General features: G+C 39.0%; 1 protein-coding gene across 1 annotated transcript in view; it reads right to left on the bottom strand.

Moving 5' to 3' along the window:
- Nucleotides 1-21864, bottom strand: part of LOC150076212 (prestin-like) — a 402991-nt gene that overhangs the window by 104999 nt on the left and 276128 nt on the right. The gene's annotated exons all lie outside the window — the stretch shown is intronic.

The following is a 21864-nucleotide window of genomic DNA, read 5'->3' as shown; positions in this document are numbered from 1 at the left end:
TGTAACAAGTCTCTTTACGATATGTCAAAAACTGCTGAAAATGCATAGTAAAATTTTTATGAAAAAATAGCTATTTGGTTTGAGTTATTTTCTCTAGCAGCCATGAACTGTTAATAAGACAAAACTACTGTTAAATTGCTTTAATTTTCTCTTCAAACTTCTTGATTTCAGCCCTTACCTTTTCAAATTTTTTTTATAGCAGTTATAAGTTTTATTTGTTCAAGTTCACATTTTATAATGTTATAAATTATGAACTAGCATTAGTAGAGGCATATGATTCAAGAAAGCAAGCTTATACAGCATCAGCAAAAAAAAAAAACAACCCTCCCATTTCACCCATCCATTCGCTCCAAAAGTTTGTCTAGTTTCTTCCTTGAATTTATTTAAATTATTAACTTCCTTTTCAGCACTCACTCTTGAATGATCCACTTGGATGTAATGTGATTACAGAAGACTCATAGTTAATGTGAATAAGAACCTTAAAAAAAAAAAAAAGTAAAGTGCAGCCATTATCAACCCACTGCAGGATGGAAGCCTCCTCAACAATTCATGCTGAGGGAAATGGACCATAATCTGGTCCAGTGCGGGTTGGCAGATCGACCGTATTCAGCAGTCAGGGGCTTGAACCCCGATCTACTCAAAGAGCGTGTGCTACTGCACTCCCGCTCCTGCCCACTCGGCTACAGAAAGAACCTTATTTATACATAATCTAGCTATAAATGCAATTACATTTTGGAATTTATTAAGGATTTGAAATAATTAATTAAAACTATTAAAATATGCACGAGAAGAAGGGAATGTACATTCCTTTTCACAGTTGTCAATTAAAATCATTAAGATGGGAATAGCTCTGAATGGATTAATATTAATAAACAAGCTAATAGTTGCTCACGAGCAACTTTAAATTTACGTCCTCATTAAGCATTGTGTGAAGAATTTTGTAATTAGACTAATTTAATTATTGTGATAGCTGAATCTATTAGTGGGGTATGATTGCAGGAATGGACATGTTGTGTTAGCTCTGTATTAGATAGGTTAGATTTAAAACTATTCAAATGGTAATATGTGCACATATTAGAGATTTTAGAAGTACCAAATTTTGTCATAGTGCTCCCAGTGTAACAGACCTTACAGTCTGATTGGCATCAAATTAGATAAATGATATTATTGTAATCCTGCATGGTGTATTTGTGTGTTGTTCATTAAGAATTAAATTTGGAGGCTAATTTATTGTATGATGAAAAAATTATGGTTATGTTTGTGTTTGTAAAAATCTGTCGGTGTTATTTCACATATTGTCTGTGATAAGGGAGGACAATTTGGGTTCCTTGTTCTTTATCATGATGATTTTTTCCATGGTGTGTGTTATTAATTCTGTTTTCAACTCTGGAAATGGTCTCTTTTCTTAACTAATGGATATTTTCTAGCTATGAATTTTTCCATAAGGTATTTTAGTTCTATAGATAAATCATCTTGTGTATAGCTATATTTAATGGCATTGTGAATTTGGTTAAAAAGAACTTCTTCTTTAATGTATAGGGGATGATGTGAATAAAAATTTACCTGTATGTGTTTTCCTCCTATAAATCTTAGTGCCTAACTTTGTACCAACTTTATAAATAGTAAGGTTTAAAAAATTAATTGTGTGAAAATTAATTAATTATCTATTTCCGTTTCAAGGGTTAATTTAAGTCGTTCGTGTATTGTGTTAAATGTATTGAGTAGTGTATCGATGGAATTCTTATTACCTATTAAAAGCATATCTCATATATAATTTGATGTTAGAGGGAAAAGGTTGAAGTACTTTCTGTTTGATAGAAGCTAAATAAATCTCGGGCTGATGCACCCAGAACCATAGGGAGGTTATATATCTGTTCATAAACTTTGTCTTACGAACAGATATATGACAGATATATCAGCCCTGTTAAATAAATCTCGGACAACGGGGCTCATATAGTCAGACCCATAGGGAGGTCATATATCTGTTTGTAAACTTTGTCTTATGAACAGATATATGACACATGTATTAGCCCCTTTGTCTGAGATTTATTTAGCTTCTATTGAACAGAAAGTATTTCAACCTTTTCCCTCTAACATCAAATTATATATGAGATATGCGGATGACAATTTTTAATAGGTAATAAGAATTCCATTGATATACTACTCATTTAACACACACAATACTCAATAAACAAACAACTTAAATTTACCCTTGAAACGGAAACAGATAACACAATTAATTTTTTAAACCTTACTATTTATAAAGTTGGTACAGAGTTAGGTACCAAGATTTATAGGAAGAAAATGCATACGGATAAATTTCTACATTTTTATTCACATCATTCTCTATACATTAAAGAAGCAGTTCTTTTTAACCAAATTCACAATGTCATTAAATATAGCTATACACAAGATGATTTAAGAGTTTGTTAAGGGAAAGTCTTGTCTGACAAATTTGATAGGATATTATGATGTGGTTACAAATGAACTGGATGCAAAAAATAATTTTTATATCATATATTTGGATTTCAGGAAAGCTTTTGACACTGTTGCGCATGGAAGACTATTGTACAAATTGGAGCAGAATGGTATTAAGGGTAAGTTGCTACAATGGATAAAAGGATGGTTAAGTAGGAGAAGACAGGGTGGTAATCAATGGGTGCTCCTCTTTGTGGACTAATGTTATTAGTGGAGTTCCACAGGGTTCGGTGTTGGGTCCACTGTTGTTTTGTATATTTATCAATAATATTGATGAAGGTATACCAGGCTAAATGTCAAAGTTTGCAGATGATACAAAGGTTGGCAGGGTTGTTAATGACAGTAATGGCAGTGTGCTACTGCAACAGGATCTAGATAATTTGGAGAGATGGGCTAAGAAGTGGCAACTGAAGTTTGACCTTGACAAATGCAAAGTACTGCATATGGGTAGAATAAACCCCAGAGAAACATACCAACTGTGTGGTACTACACTTAAGGTGGTAGAGAATGAAAAGGACCTGGGAGTAATTGTGCAGTCAGATATGAAGTTTTCTGAGCAATGCAGACAGGCTGTCAGGGCAGGTCATGGGGTTTTGTCAATGATATATAGGAATTTTGCTAGCAGGGAAAAGGAGGTAATTGTCCCTCTTTAAGGCAATGGTCAGGCCACGCCTTAAGTACTGCGTACAGGTCTGGAGGCCTCATTTTAGGAAGGATGTAGATTTACTTGAGCATGTACAGAGAAGGGCAACAAGATTGGTGAGAGGAATGAAGGGATCCTCTTACCAAGAGAGGCTTAAGTTCTGCAAATTGCAGTGGCTGGAGACTAGGCACCTGCGCGGTGATCTGATTGAGGTGTATAAGGCCTTGAATGGGTTGAACATAATGAATTCTGATGGGATCCTTCCACTTGTTCAGATTACGAACCTAAGGGGGCATAAATTCAAATTAAGAAAGAACAGATGTAGAATAGATGTCCGGAAATTTGCCTTTAGCCAGCGGGTGGTTAATTGCTGGAACAAACTTCCATCTGTCATTGTGGAAGTTGATAGGTTGAATAAATTTAAGGAGGAACTGGACAGGCATTTGGAGGGAATGGTGTGATTTTTTTTTTTTTTTTTTTTTTTGGCTGATGCTGCATAAGCTCATACACTCTTTCTTGCATCACATGCCACTACTACTACCTTATGGAAAAATTCTTAGCTAGAAAATATCCATTACAGTTAATAAAAGAGACAATTTCCAGAGTTGAAAACAGAATTAATAACACACATCATGGAAAAAATCATCATGATAAAGAACAAGGAACCCAAATTGTCTTGCTTATGACAGACAATATGTGAAACAACTCCGACAGCTTTTCACAAACACAAACATAATCATAATTTTTTCATCATACAATAAGTTAACCTCCAAATTTAATTCATATAGAACAACACACAAATACACCATGCAGGATTACAATAATATCATTTATCTAATTCAATGCCAATCAGAGTGTAAGGTCTGTTACATTGAGAGCACTATGACAAAATCCGGTACTTCTAAAATCTCTAATACGTGCACCTATTACCATTTTAATAGTTTTAAATCTAACCTATCTAATATAGAGTTAACACAACATGTCCATTCCTACAATCACAACCCACTAATAGATTCAGCTATCACAATAATTGAATTAGAGTCTAATTTAATTATTGTGAATGGTTGTTGAAAGGTTTCTGCTAGTTGTTGAACTAGTTGAACCACTAGTTGTTGAATGGTTTCGGTGACATATGTCATTTAACGTACTAAATGGAGGAGAAATTGTTGAAATTAAGCATAAGAAAGGCACCTGGGGTGGATGGCATCTATCCAGTTATATTAAAGGAGGTGGCAAAGGAAGTAAGCAAACCTTTAGCCATAATTATGAGAGCATCCTTGGACTCAGGGGAGGTCCCCATGGACTGGAGAAGTGCAAATGTGTCCCCAATTCGCAAAGGGGGATCGAAGGGTGATACGAGTAATTACAGACCAGTTAGTTTAACTTCTGTTCCGGGTAAAATAATGGAGTCACTGGTTAAAGATGCATTGCAGGATCATCTAGACAAGACTGCAGCAATAATTCAGACACGGCATGGGTTTGTTAAGGGAAAGTCTTGTCTGACAAATTTGATTAGTTATTATGATGTGGTTACAAAGGAACTGGATGCAAAAAATAATTTTGATATCATATACTTGGATTTCAGGAAAGCTTTTGACACTGTTGCGCATGGAAGACTACTGTACAAATTGGAGCAGAATGGTATTAAGGGTAAGTTGCTACAATGGATAAAAGGATGGTTGAGTGGGAGAAGCCATAGGGTCGTAATTAATGGGTGCTGCTCTTTGTGGACTAATGTTATTAGTGGAGTTCCACAGGGTTCGGTGTTGGGTCCACTGTTGTTTTGTATATTTATCAATGATATTGATGAAGGTATATCAGGTTTAGCATCAAAGTTTGCAGCTGATACAAAGGTTGGCATGGTTGTTAATGACAGTAATGGCAGTGTGTTACTGCAACAGGATCTAGAAAATTTGGGCAGATGGGCTGAGAAGTGGCAACTGAAGTTTAACATTGAAAAATGCATAGTACTGTATATGGGTAGAAGTAACCCCAGAGAAATGTACCAACTGTGTGGTACTACACTTAAGGTGGTAGAAAATGAAAAAGACCTGGGAATAATTGTGCAGTCAGATATGAAGTTTTCTGAGCAATGCAGACAGGCTGCCAGGGGATGGTCAGGCCACGCCTTGAGTACTGCGTACAGGTCTGGAGGCCTCATTTTAGGAAGGATGTAGATTTGCTTGAGCATGTACAGAGAAGGCAACAAGATTGGTGATTTGCATCTAGATCATCTAGACAAGAATTCAGTTATACCAGGAGAGGCTTAAGTTCTGCAAATTGCAGCAGGTTGAGAGTAGGCACCTGCGCAGTGATCTGATTGAGGCGTATAAGGCCTTGAATGGGTTGAGCATGCTGAATATCCACTTGTTCAGATTACGAACCTAAGGGGGCATAAATTGAAATTGAGGAAGGACAGATGTAGAATAGATGTGCAGAAATTTGCCTTTAACCAGCGGGTGGTTAATTGCTGGAACAAACTTCCATCTGTTGTTGTGGAAGTTGATAGGTTAAATAAATTTAAGGAGGAACTGGACAAACATTTAGAGGGGATTGTTTTGTAATTTTTTTTTTTTTTTGGCTGATGCTGCATAAGTACACTTGCTTTCTTGCATCACATGCCACTGCTACTACTACTAAACACAAAACTCCCAATTAATCAACCTTTCCTCTATTTGGAATTTAACACGCATAAAGTTTCCAAGTGCACTGAATTGCATTTTGAGAATCGACTTTTCTTATTAAACTGTTCATGTTTTCTCTTCACAATGCTAACTGAGGACGTAAATCGAAAGTTACCTGTGAGCAGCTAAACTTCTTCTCACGCATATTTTAATTGTTTTAATTAATTATTTCAAATCCTTAATAAATTTCTAATTGCGTTTTTAGCTATGATTATGTATAAATAAGGATATTTCAGAGACTGCTGGTAGTCATTGCGTTACAAGTAAACACATGGGTTGTGTTAGGGTAGCTAAGAATAGAAACAGGTGCATGTATACCTGCGTGTACACCAATGCTAGGAGTTTGGTAAATAAATTTGATGAATTTGAGGTATTGCTCAAAACATCAAAGGCAGATATTGTTGGGATATCAGAGACGTGGTGTCACACAGATATAAGTAATGCGGAACTGGAATTTGGGGAATACAATGTATATAGAAAGGATAGACAGGACAGGAGGGGAGGAGGGGTTATGCTATTAATTAAGAAACACATAAAGTCAAAGGAAGTGAAGCCAGTTGACATCGATGGACAGGGCAGTGTCGAGTCAGTTTGGTGTGACATAAGCATAGGGAAATCAAAATTGAGAGTAGGAGTGTGCTATAGGCCTAATGACTCTGATGAGTATAATAATATATTGTACAGGGAAATAGAGTGGGCCAGTAAATCAGAGAGTCTTATAATGGGGGATTTTAATTTCCCAGATATTGACTGGAATTTGTGGGTTGGTCACTCGCACACTAGCAAGGCTTTTGTGGATTTATTGGATGATTGTTTTCTACATCAGCATGTTCGTGAGGCAACAAGAGGGAGCAATACTCTTGATCTGATTATCAGTAGTGATTCTTCATGCATTAAGAACCTGCAGATAAATGAACCACTAGGTGGCAGTGATCACAGTGTGTTGAAGTGGGATTTACTCAAGGAGGTAACTACCATCAGAGGTAAAGGGAAGGGTTTTTGTTTTCGTAAAGGCGACTATGATGGTCTGAGACAGTATTTAAATTCTATACAGTGGGACCAACTGATGATGTTACCAACAGCAAACTCAAAATGGGAAGCATTCAAGGAACTAATCTTGGTGGCTACCAGGCTTTACATACCAACTAAGAAATATTGTTCAAGGTATAGGCCTAAATGGTTGTCAGATGGACTAATGAGACATGTGGCAGAGAAGAAAAATGCATGGTATACATACAAATTAATGGGTGACATGGAAGCCTATGATAGATATAAGTTGGTCTGTAACCAAGTCACAAAGGAGATTAGGCAGGCAAAGGCAGACTACGAAAAATCCTTGGCAAAGGATGCAAAGAAAAACAGAAAGGAGTTCTTTACATACTTGAACTCGAGAAGGAAAGGGATGAATCAGATTGGTCCACTGGATATTGATGGTTCAACAGTTGAGGATCCTGCTCAGGTGGCTAACAATCTAAACGAGTATTTTGCATCTACATTCACGCATGAGGAGTTATTCAGGAAGGAGAATGATGTAGGTAAAGTAAACATTGGCAGTGAGCTGGATGATTTTGTAATAACTGAGAGGAAAGTGGAGGAGAGATTGTTGAGGATAAACATAAAAAAGGCACCTGGGGTGGATGGGATCTATCCAGTTATATTAAAGGAGGCAGCAAAGGAAGTATGCAAACCCCTAGCCATAATTATGAGAGCTTCTTTGGACTCAGGGGAGGTACCAATAGACTGGAGATGTGCAAATGTAACCCCAATTCACAAAGGAGGATCAAAGGCTGACACAAGTAATTATAGACCTGTTAGTTTAACTTCTGTTCCAGGTAAATTAATGGAGGCACTGGTTAAAGAAGCACTGCAGGATCATCTAGACAAGAATTCAGTTATAGCTCAGACGCAGCATGGTTTTGTTAAGGGCAGGTCTTGCCTGACCAATTTGATTGGATACTATGATGTAGTCACAAAAGAACTGGATGCAGGGAATAACTTTGATATTATATATTTGGATCTTAGGAAGGCTTTTGATACTGTTGCACATGGAAGACTGCTGCACAAATTGGAGCAGTGTGGCATTGGAGGCAAATTGCTGCTATGGATAAGGGGATGGTTGAGTGGCAGAAGACAGAGAGTGGTAATCAATGGACACTGCTCAACATGGACTAATGTTATTAGTGGAGTTCCTCAAGGTTCAGTGTTGGGTCCATTGTTGTTTTCGGTGTTTATGAATGATATTGATGATGGGATATCAAGTTTAATGTCTAAGTTTGCAGATGATACAAAGGTTGGCAGGGTTGTTAAGGACACTACTGATGCTATGCTGCTGCAACAGAATCTGGAAAGGTTGAACAGATGGGCTGAGAGGTGGCAAATGAAGTTTAACATTGACAAATGTAAAGTACTACATATGGGTAACAGTAACCCCAGAGCAATGTATCAACTCTGCGGTACTACACTGACAGTGGTGGAGAATGAAAAGGACCTGGGGGTAATTGTGCAGGCAGATATGAAGTTCTCTGAGCAGTGCAGACGAGCTGAAAGAGTAGCTCATGGTGTCTTGTCAATGATATACAGGAATTTTTCTAGCAGGGATAAGGAGGTGATTATTCCCTTGTATAAGGCAATGGTTAGGCCACATCTTGAGTACTGTATACAGGTCTGGAGGCCTCATTTCAAGAAGGATGTAGAGCTGCTGGAACGGGTACAGAGAAGGGCAACAAGATTAGTAAATGGAACAAAGGGTTGCTCTTACGAAGAAAGGCTTAAGTTTTGCAAATTACAGAGTCTGGAGACTAGGCACCGGCGAGGTGATCTGATAGAGGTGTATAAGGCTTTGAATGGTTTGAGCATGCTCAATGCCAATGGGATTCTTCATCTTTCTCGGAATAATCACCTCAGAGGGCATAAATTCAAATTGAGGAAGGACGGATGTCGGATAGATGTGCGGAAATTTGCCTTTGGCCAGCGGGTGGTTGGTTGGTGGAACCGACTTCCATCACTTGTTGTTGAAGTTGATAGCCTAAACAAATTTAAAGCTCAACTGGACAGGTATTTCGAACGAACGGAGGGGTGAAATGGGAGAGGGGGGTTTTTTTTTTGGCTGATGCTGAATAAGCTTGCTTTCTTGCATCATATGCCTCTACTAATGCTAATGCTAATGTTAACTTGTGTCTTCTATAATCACATTACATCCAAGCGGATCGTTCAAGAGGTGAGTGCTGAAAGTTAAGATACGCTACCTTAACACATTAGTCATTATACCACAGCACATAAGAAAGTTCCTAAAACTTGTGATTAGTTATTAACTTCCACAACGACAGATGGAAGTTTGTTCCAGCAATCAGCCACCTACTGGCTAAAATGCAAATTTCTGCACATTTATTCTATAACTGTCTTTCCTCACTTTGAATTTATGTTCCCTCAGGTGCTTAATCTGAACAAGAGGAAGAATTCCTTCAGCATTGAGCTCGCTCAAACCATTCAAAGCCTTAAACACCTTAATCAGATGACCTCACAGGTGCTTTGTTTCCAGATGCTGCAATTTGCAGAACTTAGCCTTTCTTTGTAAGAGCACTCCCTGAAGGTTCCCCTCACCAATATTATTGCCCTTTTCTGTACTCATTCCAGAAGTTCTACATGCTTCCTAAAATGGGGCCTCCAGACCTGTATGCAGTACTCAAGGTGTGGCCTGACCACTGCCTTGTACGAGAGGATAATCACTTAAACAAAGCTTTCAAAGTTTTCTTTACAACAAAGCTTGTTTTGATATAATTCCTTTTACTTCTTTTTATGTCATACTTCTTTACTAGCTTCAACTTTTTACCTTTACTTTACATGGCTACTAGAGAAAATGACTCAAACCAAAATAGCTATTTTTTCATAAAAATGTTTCTATGCTTTTCAGCAGTACATAGCTTGTAATATTCTAACTTACAAGCATAATCAATGTCATTCAAACATGTTTTAATTCATTTGTCACTAACCAATGTCATCTTTTGTTTACATTAAAACAAGTGCAGTGATGGAGTAAAGTAAACAAAGGCTTGCAATATGGATAAATCAAACTACGTTGTGATGATCCCAATAAAAATACTTGGGAGAACTAAAGGAGAAAACGTGGATACTTGCAGAATTCAAGTTCAAGAGGGTAGCTATAACTGTACATGAGATTTCTTGTGAGAATGATACATAAATAAAAAATATCAGATTTCACAAAACGAATACACATAACTTAGTTGTTTGTTTGTTTGTTTGTTTGTTGTTTAGGAGCATTAGCAACTAAGGCCATATTGCTCTGGGATATGCGTGGTCATTCCCTGACCTTCCTGCATCCTCCATATTTTGGTGGTGACAGGCTCGAACCCTGGTCTAATCAAGAAGCGTGTGCTATGCGCTGCAGTGCATGGCGCGTGCTATGCTCTGTAGCTCCTTCCTACCTGGCTACGGAGGTGCCACATAACTTAGTGTGTACATACACAGTCAAGTTAACTGGATGATGAAGTTTATTATAAAATTAACCACTTAACCATAATAATGAAATTAGCAAGTAAATTAGTTTTATTTTATAAGTGTCTAAATATGTTTGGAAAAATCCAAATAAAAAATTGAAATTTTGTGAAATGCTATATATCTGCTTACCCTCAAATTCATTATTTATACTAGAAGATCCTTAATACAGACTAAGATATATGCTTTATTACGAGGTCCGGTAACGGAAGTAATGCCTCCTAATTTTTTGCTTTCAAATGATCATAGATCATTTTGGGTGTTACTGAGTGGTCACTAGAGGTCTCTAGTTTCACCATAGTGAGTGGAGCTGTGATCGGTCTCCTAAGTGCAGCAAATGGATAGTTCAAAATGGTGGATGTTACAGATATACAAAATTTGTACATATCAAGCAAAGAGTAGTGATTTAATTTCTTACCAAGGAAGAAGTAAGGCAAAATCCATACACATCTCTAAAAGGTTTATGATGACAATACTGTGGATGTGTGTACAGTTGCTGGGTAAGACACTTTTAGAGTGTAGAGTGTGTTTAGTGTCAAATGGCACCAGGGGTTTCCCTCCTCTCTGCGTAGTATACTTTGTGGGTGTGAAACAGAACACTGTCAATGCCAGAAGTTTAAAGGTGTATGGATTTTGTATATGTGTAGTGTCGTGTACCATTGTTCCTCTGGTCATTTAGCCCCTGGGCTCCTAATGGGATGCAATATTGCCCCACTCTGCCCTGTGGAGGTAGACCAGGTACACCATTATTATAATTATTTACTCTGGCAGGTCCTACCACCTAATTTCCTGAGATTTCAGTGGCAAGGACCTAAAAAAAAAAAAAAAACATAGGGGAACGTTGTAGTTGGAAAAGCAAAAAACTGGAGATCACGGTTAATTTGACACGTTTAAATTTAGACGTGTGGGGCATTCGCTTGCATATAGATAGAGTGGGGAGAAAAGACAAAAGTATGGGGACATCAGGGAAGGCGACCCCAATCAGTCAGTGAGGTAGGCTTGTGCCTCACCAGAAGAAGATGTGGGCGGTGAAGGGAGGAGAGGAGACAGAACTCCCCCCTCACCAGGGGTAAGGGGTTACAGGTACCACAGAAGGGAGCGTGATACAATTTGCCAGATGACGCTGGCAGCAGAGCTGCAGGTGTTGTATCCGGTGAAGGCGCACAGGTCGCATCCAGGTTGTACTATCAGTTTTGTTGCCAGGCTTGGTTTGGTCATGGGTGGATGTATACCTCGGTTGCTATTGGAGGGACATTTGATGTCAGAATTATGTCTTAGTTGAGTGGGAAGGTTTTTCGTCTCTCGAAGAGATCGTGGGCAAATATCTTGAAGGCATTGTAGTGCCTTTCATCACTCAGGATGTGATGTTCCTGGTCTAGCGGCAGGTAATATATTTTTGTTATTAGTTGACACCTGAGATATTCATATACAGTGGAATCTCGTTAATACAAAGTTCAAGGGACCTAAATTTTCACATTTTGTAATAACGAGTTTTGTAGTAATGAGGTCCCCCAAAAATGTCAAAATTTTACCTTTTTTTTTTTTTTTTTTTGGTACATACTGTACATCTAAGAATAATAATAAATAATATTAATATCAAAAATAAATTAATAAAAAAAATAATAAAAAAATAAATAAAAACAAAAGCCTTGTCTAACAATACAGTAATAGGAATAACATATTTTTTAAAGATTTTATTTTATTTTATTTGTAAGATAAACTAAGAGAAAAGCAATATTAACAGAAATGAAAATATTGTACAGTATATATTTTGATATATACAATATTTTAGTATCACAGTAAAAAGAATTACAATCTTAATATAAAAGGAGACAATATAAACCATTAACTTTTAATAAATTAATCTAATTTAAGAAAAGAATCCAATGTTGTTTGCACAGTTTTTGTCCTATATGCATTTTTAACTATAGCACAGACGTTATCAAATGCAATAGTTGTTTCTTTATCAATGTTACTGCAGACCAACACATTCTCTATTATGTTCAATGCATTTTGGGCATCTTTGTTAGATGGCAGTGTGTGTGCTTCTTCACTTTCGTGCGGGGTTCGAGCCCGTCACCAAATACGGAGGATGCTGAAAGGTCAAGGAATGACCACCGCATATCCCGGAGCAATATGGCCTTAGTTGCTAATGCTCCTAAAAACCAACCAAACCAAATCTTCACTTTCGCTGCCACTGGTAACAAAAACATCATCATTTTGTTTGGTATCCAGCAGCTCATCTGGTGTTGGCATTGCAGTGGTAGCAATTTCATCATCCATTGTCACAAACTCTTCAAATTCACCTACAAAATCCCTATGCTCCTTCAAATTCCTGCATTCCTCACTGTTGCTATCGCATTCGTCTGCTGGACCATGTTTTTCAATGATGTTCCCTCTAAAGCCACTCTTTCTGAAGCAGTTGATTATTACACTTGATGTAATACTTTCCCAAGCAATAACAAGATTACGGATAGAATCTAAGACATTCCAATTTGCCTTCTATGTTGCGGATCAAGTACCTTATCAGACGGGCTCTATATGCTCTCCTGAGGTTATAAATAACGCCTTGATCCAGTGGTTGCATTACACTGGTGGTATTGGGGGATAAAAACAACAGCCATATATTTGTCAACTTAAGTGTCTTGGCAGAATGTGCTGTACAACGGTCTAGAATCATCAGAATGTTCCTTTTTTTCTGAAGTCATTCTTCTGTCCAATTTTGATAACCAAGACTGAAAAATTTTGAATGTAAAGCACTTCTATTGGTCTCATAATCACAGGGAAGTTCATTAAATGCTTTAAAACATCTTGGCTTGGAAAACTTACCAATCATGAGTGGGCGTAGTTTTGTACTGCCATCTGAATTGCAGCATAACAGAACAATGAGTCTTTGTTTACTTAATTTTCCACCATGACAAGACTCTCCTTGAACAGCAAATGTTTTGTTTGGCAGCAAATTATAAAATAAACCTGTCTTATCCAGGTTAAAAATATCTTTTGCCTCATATTTTTCAAGGATGGATCATACAAAACACAACCAGTCTGTAGCCTTTTCTTTGTCGACTAATCCAGACTCACTGCAAACATTTTGCGAAACCAAATTATTCGTGTCTTTAAATCTTTGGAGACAGCCACTGCTGCATTTGAAGTCGCTAATTCCATGTTGTTGAGCTAGATAATTTGCCTTTTCTTGCAAAATCGGAACTGATATTGGCAAATTAGATGCACGCATTTGTTGGTACCACTAGAAAAGTTTTGTTTCAAGCTCCTCGAGATTTCCACCACGAATTTGTTTCTTGTTTCTCATAGCTGCTCCAGTGTCACACACTTCTTCAAGTCTTTTTCAGTTTTTCAGTATTGTAGATAAAGTAGGTAAAGGGATGTTGTATTCCTTTGCAATGTCCATTTTGCTTCTTTCCATCCGATCAGCCTCTTGTATAATTTTTAGTTTAATTTAAAAGCTTAATTCTGTCTGTCTACGTTTTGTCACTATAATACTGTTAGATAAGATTTAATTTAAACAAATTTTAAATTAATTTAAAGACATCAGCTCAGAGAAAATGGCATAGATTGCCATTTTCTCTGAGCCATTTTCAAAAAATAGATTGCTGTATATGATAGCAAAAGACTCTTTGAACTGGGGCAACAATTGCAGCTGACTTTATTCCCATGGAGAGCAAGGGAGTGCATGTAAACAACTTAGAAAAACTTTTTATTCTTTTGTTAATTTAACAACTCATCCTTCAGAAAGATGTTTTTCAGAGTGCACTTGACGTTGTCGCTACCATAAACTGCTTTTGTTTACACAAAACTAATTTCTAACAAGTCAGTGTTGGGAAGTAGGGAAACGGGTGGCTGGGGGCAATAATCGGATCGCTCTGCCAAGATTTGTATTAAACATACAAAATGACAATATTTATTTCTCATGTGGTGAAAAAGAACTTTGTAATATATATTAACCGAATTTTGTAATAAACAAATATATTTACATAGAAAAGATTATCATTTCACAGGGGAATGGTATGTGCTTCATATAAACAAGTACTTTGTATAAACCGAGTTTGTATTAACGAGATTTTACTGTAGTTCACATCTATACATTCGGTGCTCCAACTTTCAGGGAGTCCACAATGACATAGTGGATTGTTAGTGATGCCTAGGATGGAGAGTTTCTCCCTAATGGGTCCGTGTCCTGTTAGCAGGAAGGTAGCATGTAGACCTGGGAAAAACCAATGTGGCGACTTTGGGTAGGTCCTTTCGACATTGGGTATGAATTTCCTGGTGATGTTTCCCTTGGTGGAATTGGTCCAGCAGTCCTACCATATCCCCATTAGGTGAGTATCAAGTCATCTTTTCTCCATCGTGAGGTTGTTTGTTGGGTCCGTGGTATAGGCAAAACAGGTTACTGTTCTGCCTGTCATTAGGCCTGTCTGGACAATCTCCAGGTCAAGGGTGAGGGCACCGGCCACCACATGTAGGGCGTGGGTGCTGACCATGCAGTACCCACTAGATATAGTCAGCAGTATGGAGCATTGTATCATGTCAAGTCTCTTTCTATTTGTTGCCGTTATTGCTTTGTGGTACCATATGCTGGAAGCATAGCTGATGATTGGAATAAAGACAGCCTTTTAGCATTAGCATTGGCATTAGTAGAGGCATTTGATGCAAGAAAGCAAGCTTATGCAGCATCAGCAAAAAAAAAAAAAAAAAAAACCACTTCCAATTCACCCCTTTGTTCGTTCGAAATACCTGTCCAGCTGAGCCTTAAACTTATTTAAGCTATCAACTTCCACGACAAGGGATGGAAGTCTGTTCCACCAACCAACGACCCACTGGCTAAAGGCAAATTTCTGCACGTCTATCCTACATCTGTCTTTCCTCAATTTGAATTTATGCCCTCTCAGGTGATTATTCTGAGCGAGAGGAAGAATCCCATCAGCATTGAGCATGCTCAAACCATTCAACGCTTTATACACCTCTATCAGATCACCTTGCTGGTGCCTAGTCTCCAGACACTGTAATTTGCAAAACTTAAGCCTTTCTTCGTAAGAGCACCCCTTTGTTCTATTCACTAATCCTGTTGCCCTTCTCTGTACTTGTTCCAGCAGCTCTACATCCTTCTTGAAATGAGGCCTCCAGACCTGTATACAGTACTCTAGGTGTGGCCTGACCATTGCCTTATACAAGGGAATAATCACCTCCTTATCCCTACTAGAAAAATTCCTATATATCATTGACAATACACCATGAGCTACTCTTGCAGCCTGTCTGCACCGTCAGAGAACTTCATATCTGCCTGCACAACCACCCCCAGGTCCTTTTCATTGTCTGCCACTGTCAGTGTAGTACCACAGAGTTGATACGTTGCTCTGGGGTTGCTGTTTCCCATATGTAGTACTTTACATTTGTCAATGTTAAACTTCATTTGCCACCTCTCAGCCCATCTGCTCAACCTTTCCAGATCCTGTTGCAGCAGCATAGTGTCAGTAGAGTACTTGACAAACCTGCCAACCTTCGTATCGTCTGCAAACTTGGACATTAAGCTTGATATACCATCATCAATATCATTTATAAATACAGAAAACAATAATGGACCCAATACTGAACCCTGAGGGACTACACTAATAACATGAGTCCACGATGAGCAGTGTCCATTGATTACCACTCTCTGTCGTCTCGCCCTCAACAACCCCTTTATCCATAGCAGCAATTTGCCTCAAATACCACATTGCTCCAATTTGTGCAGCAGTCTTCCATGTGCAACAGTATCAAAAGCCTTTCTAAGATCCAAGTATATAATATTAAAGTTATTCCCTGCATCCAGTTCCTTTTTGACTGCATCATAGTATCCAATCAAATTGGTCAGGCAAGACTTCCCCTTAACAAAACCATGCTGTGTCCGAGCTATAACTGAAGTCTTGTCTAAATGATCCTGCAGTGCTTCTTTAACTAGTGCCTCCATTAATTTTCCTGGAAACAGAAGTTAAACTCACAGGTCTATAATTACTTGTGTCAGCCTTTGTGAATTGGGGTCACATTTCATATCTCCAGTCCGTGGGTACCTCCCCTGAGTCCAAGGAAGCTCTCATAATTATGGCTAAGGGTTTGCTTACTTCCTCTGCTGCCTCCTTTAATATAACTGGATAGATCCCATCCACCCCGGGCACCTTTCTTGTGTTTATCTTCAACAATTTCTCCTCCACTTTACTCTCAGTTATTACAAGATTCTCTAGCTTACTACTAGAGTTGATTACACCTCTGGCATTCCCCTCGCTAAATAACTCCTCATGTGTGAATGTCGATGCAAAATATTCATTTAGTTTGTTAGCTACCTGAGCAGGATCATCAACAGTTGACCCATCGATATCAAGTGGACCAATCTGATTCATCCCCTTCCTTCTAGAGTTTACATAAGTAAAGAACTCTTTGCTGTTTTTCTTTGCATCCCTTGCCAAAGATTTCTCGTAATCTGCCTTCGCCTGCCTAACCTCCTTTGTAACTTGGTTACAGATCAACTTGTATCTATCATAGGCTTCTGTGTCGTGTTAATTTGTATGTATCCCATGCATGTTTCTTCTCTGCAATATGCCTCATTAGTTCATCTGACATCCATTTAGGCCTAAACCTTGAACAATATTTCTTAGTTGGTATGTAAAGGCTAGTAGCTTCCAAGATAAGTTCTTTGAATGCTTCCCATTTTGCATTTGCTGTTGGTAACATCATCAGTTGGTCCCACTGTATAGAATTTAAATACTGTCTCAGTCCATCGTAGTCGCCTTTACGAAAGCAATAACCCTTCCCTTTACCCCTAATGGTAGTTACCTCTTTGAGTAAATCCCACTTAAGCACACTGTGGTCACTGCCACCTAGTGGTTCATTTATCTGCAGATTCTTAATGCATGAAGAATCACTGCTGATAATCAAATCAAGAGTATTCCTCCCTCTAGTTGCCTCCCAAACATGCTGATGTAGAAAACAATCATCCAATCATCCAATAAATCCACAAAATCCTTGCTAGTGTGTGAGTGACCAGCCCCCAAATTCCAGTAAATATGTGGGAAAAATAAAATCTCCCATTATAAGACTCTTTGATTTACTGGCCCACTCTATTTTCCTGTACAGTTTCTTATTACACTCATCAGAGTCATTAGGCCTATAGCACACTCCTACTCTCAATTTTGATCTCCCAGTGCTTATGCCACACCAAACTGACTCGACACTGCACTGTCCAGCGATGTCCACTGGCTTCACTTCCTTGGATTTTATGTATTTCTTAACTAATAGCATAACCCCTCCTCCCTTCCTATCCAGTCTATCGTTTCTGTAGACGTTGTACTCCCCAAATTCCAGTTCTGCATTCCTTATATCTGTGTGACACCACGTCTCTGATATCCCAACAATATCTGCCTTTGATGTTTTTAGCAATACCTCAAATTCATAAAATTTATTTACTAAACTCCTAGCATTGGTGTATACGCAAGTATACATGCACCTATTTCTATTCTTAGCTACCCTAACAGAACCCATGTGTTTACTTGTACCGCAATCACTCCCAGCAATCTCTGAAATATGCTGCATCTTGTTTTTCAGGCTTCTGCTCATTCCAATAGAAGCAGTGCAAGAATCTCTTTCACCTCTGCCAGTGGCTACTGTTAATCTATTCGTCTTTGTCTCCCCCCAAGCTAGCAGTTTTCCGACCCACCTAACACTGCCTCGATAGCATCAGCAAATATTCTTGCACCCTTTGTATTTAAGTGTATCCCATCCCTGTAGAAGCAATCTCTCCTGTTAACAAGTACAGTCCAGGCTGAAAAAAATTCTACCCCTTGAGCCTTGCACAAACTTTCCAGGGCCGAATTGATCGACAAGGCTCTCATCTTATACTCCCTCCTATCGTGTCTGGGCAGAATTGCAGACACTTTCAAATTCAACCCTATTTCACGGCTTTTTTTCAACAGTGACCTGTACTTGTTAAGCAATTCTGCCGGTCTCCTACTCTTGATATCATTAGTGCCAACGTGTACAACTATATCACCTTTTGTGCCCTTAAAAGATGATATCTGCTCTACAACGTCATCAACCTTTGCCCCTGGCAGACATATCCTGGTCCTGTTCCACCTATCCTTTTTACAAAGCATGTTTCCCGTTTCCCTGACAATAGAGTCACCAACAACTACTAGTTCCTTTGGGACCAGTGCATTCTGCCTTGGGGGTTGCCGCTGTGTTGCGCGATGACCAAGTGCAAGCTCTAGCGTTGATGTGGGCAGCTGAGAGCTTGATGGGCCCCTCAATTTAGTTCCTTCGAGGGCATCCATCCTGTCCTTCAAGCTCTCATATAGGCCCATAAGAATGCTGAGTTGTTGCCTGATTTCGATACACTCCTTTCATCGCGCACACACAAAGACATCCCCCCATGGCAATATCATGTCCCATACCTGAATGCTCCACAAACATCATGCAAGCTGTGCATTTTAAAAGGCTGTGATTCAGAAGGCAACTGCCCCCCTTAGTTCTCCTCTGAGCCACAGCACTTCCATTAGCTTGAGCCTTTTGTTATGCTGCTCTGGTCTGAGTCACGATTTCTTTTAATTTAAATAAAATTTCAATTTCAGTTTATAACCCTAACTTATCTCCCAACACAGTTATAACGGGATATATATTTTTTAGTGTCAAGTATTAATTATCTCTGAGTTCTCTTTATATAACTTCCGTATCAGTTATGTATTAATTAATTATGTTACGTTTGTAATCTAAGTCGGTATATGAATTTAGTTAAAAGTACAATTTAAATGCCAACGAAGTTCAACAAGTTTAATAGATTTTACCGATCACTGAAAATATTATAACCTATACTATACTAACGCTATCTAGGTTCGGTATATAACGATCGTATGACAAAGATGGGAAGTTACGAACGGTAAATCTATGGACACTTAAGTATTAATTAACTTTCAGTTCAGTGGAGTTGCGACTTGGATACCCTTACCGATACTTTTATGCAATTGCAAGGCCGAGTAAAGAATAAATACACCAAATTAATCAGAAAATCACAAAATAATGCTATACTACTAAATTTAAATCAAAAGTTTTAGAAAAACAATAATTTCAAATCAATAAATAAGAAAAATCCACTTAGCGGCTTTGAACATGTCTGGCCCCTACTAGCCTCGTCAGCAGTCTGGTTAAATCAGTCAGGTTAAATCAGCCTTATAGAGCAAGGACAGTGTGCGCTATTTAAGACCTCAGTCTCTTCGGTTGATTCTATTGACCATGGCCTTGTAATTTTGGATCTTTGTTTGGATGTATTTTAAGTAGGGAGTGAATGTCAGGTTCCTGTCCAGGACAATCCCCAGGTGCTCCATTAGGCGGATTGTTGTTCCCTGTATTTTTATTTGTGGGGGCCTCCTAATATTTAGGTTCGCTTTGAGCAGTAAGGAGCTAGTTTTTGTTGATGAGATGTGAAGGAAGTTATGGTTTGCCAATTCCTGCAGGGTAGTGAGGGCTCAGTTGGCCATTGCTTCTAGTTGTCGAGAGTCGGCTGTGAGGGCGAGTACCAAATCATCCACATTTGCCTATGAATGTACGTTTTGAAGATCGTAGTTTAGGAATTCATCTAGGACAACATTCCACAGGAGAGGCCCCAGGACAGAGCCCTGCAGACAACCTCTGTGGACCTGTCTCAAGACCTGGCTGTAGGGAGTAAGAACTAGTAAGAACTCTCTGTAGGGAGTTCTTACTATGATTTTCCTCTGAGAAAAGTAGCTTCGGATGCAGTCATAAAGGGCCTTTGGAAAGTTGACGGTGTGGAGTCTGCCGAGAATGCTTGACCACCAAAGTGAGTTATACGTCCCGGCAAAGTCAATAGAGATGACTAAAATGTATTTTTTTTATCAGTGTTTTGTGCGGCTGTGGTGATTGCTTGCAGAGCATCTACTGTGGACAAGCCTTTGCGGAATCCATATTGGTTTGGAGATTGAAGTTCGGCTGAGTTATAATGGTTTTCAATATGTTGATGGATGAGGTGTTCCAATAGCTTGCTAAGCACAGTAAGGAGGGCAATAGGCCTGTACGAGTTTGGCTGGTCTTGTGGTTTGGTCGGGTTTTTGAGGATCAGTCTGATGTTTGCTGTTTTCCAGTCCATCGGTAGTTGGCCTGAGACAGTGGTTAAAGAGGTACAGGACATGTTGTGGGGTATATTCTATTGTTTTCTTGATGATTTCAGGTTCAAGAAGGTCTCAGCCTGGGGATTTCCTTGTTCTGATTTTAGAGGCAGCAGTGTTGAGCTCCTCCAAAGTGAAGGGTGGTTCCAGTTGTTGGTTGTTATATGTCTCATTTTCTGTTTGTAGTTGCATTTGCCTTCGGGTACCTGGATTTTGAAGATAGCGTATAGGATGTTATTGACTGAGCTGTGCCAGATGGTGGTCATATTTCTTGGAGAGTTTTGGTTGATGACATTACCTCTCCTTTTGGAAGTTTATTTGTTGTAATTCTATATACTATCCTCCATAGATCAGTATTTCCAACCGTGGAGATGAGCTCTTCCCAGGACTTCTGTTTTCTTTTTCTTATAAGTGCAGTATATTGCTTACAGGCTTCCCTGTACTGTTGCCGTAGAACAGCTACCTCCCTCTCCGGCCAAGTCCGACACGTGTGCGTTGAAATCTCTTCCGTTTTTGGTTCACATCCTGTCGCAGATTGAGTAGCTCCTGGTTCCACCAGGGTACTGCCCCTGGCTTGGGATTCTTCTTCCTGATGGCTATGTTGCTGGCAGTTGTTATGGCATTTGTAATTTTCCTTTGATGGTAGTCCAGGTCATGTGGATTTGTAATATCTTCTGGGTGGGCCCCTGAAAGAGGGTCACCAGAGTTTCTCTGAACAGCTCCCAATTTGTTTTGGCTATGGCATATCTTTGGATCATTAGTTGCACCATAGGTTGTTGTGCAAGGGATGCTGTTATCCTACAGGTTATCGTTCTCTGGTCGGATGTTGTCCAGTCTTTATGCACGTTCCAGTCTGTGATGTAACCAGCGAGGGGTCTTGTAGCCAAGGTCACATTGATCCAGGATTCTCAGAGGGTGCTTGAGAAAGTCGCTGGGTGGTTGGGTTGGTTGAGTACGGTGAGGTGTGAATTAAGAAGAAATTTCTCTAGGCATTGGTCGTTGTTTGTTCCACACCAGTCACGTGTCTCATTGTGCCACTGTCCGGAGTGGCAGTTGGCATCTGTGGCAATTAGTATTTTCACTCTTGGAAGCTCCATTAAAAGGTATTGGAGATAGTTGACTGCAGGGAGTATGTCTTGTCCTGGTCTCAAATGAATATCCTGCTTTGTGTACTCAAGGTTTGCCACACTTTCGGGGGCAACTCAATGACCCAGTTAAATTTGCTACCATCCCTGCACTTGGTTTGGTATTTGGGGAAGATGAGTGTGTCTGAGCTGCAATCAGGAAAGCTCTCTTGTAGGTTCCTGTGGCATATTTCCTCCCTTAGAGTCTCCTGGGCTAGGTTTTTATCTGTGTCACAGATTATAATTGAGGGCCTTTCCTT

The sequence above is a fragment of the Mastigoproctus giganteus genome, chromosome 13 (assembly GCF_048544385.1).
Source record: "Mastigoproctus giganteus isolate SK-2022 chromosome 13, ASM4854438v1, whole genome shotgun sequence".
Lineage (NCBI taxonomy): Eukaryota > Metazoa > Arthropoda > Arachnida > Uropygi > Thelyphonidae > Mastigoproctus > Mastigoproctus giganteus.
This window is presented reverse-complemented; position numbering and strand designations above follow the sequence as displayed.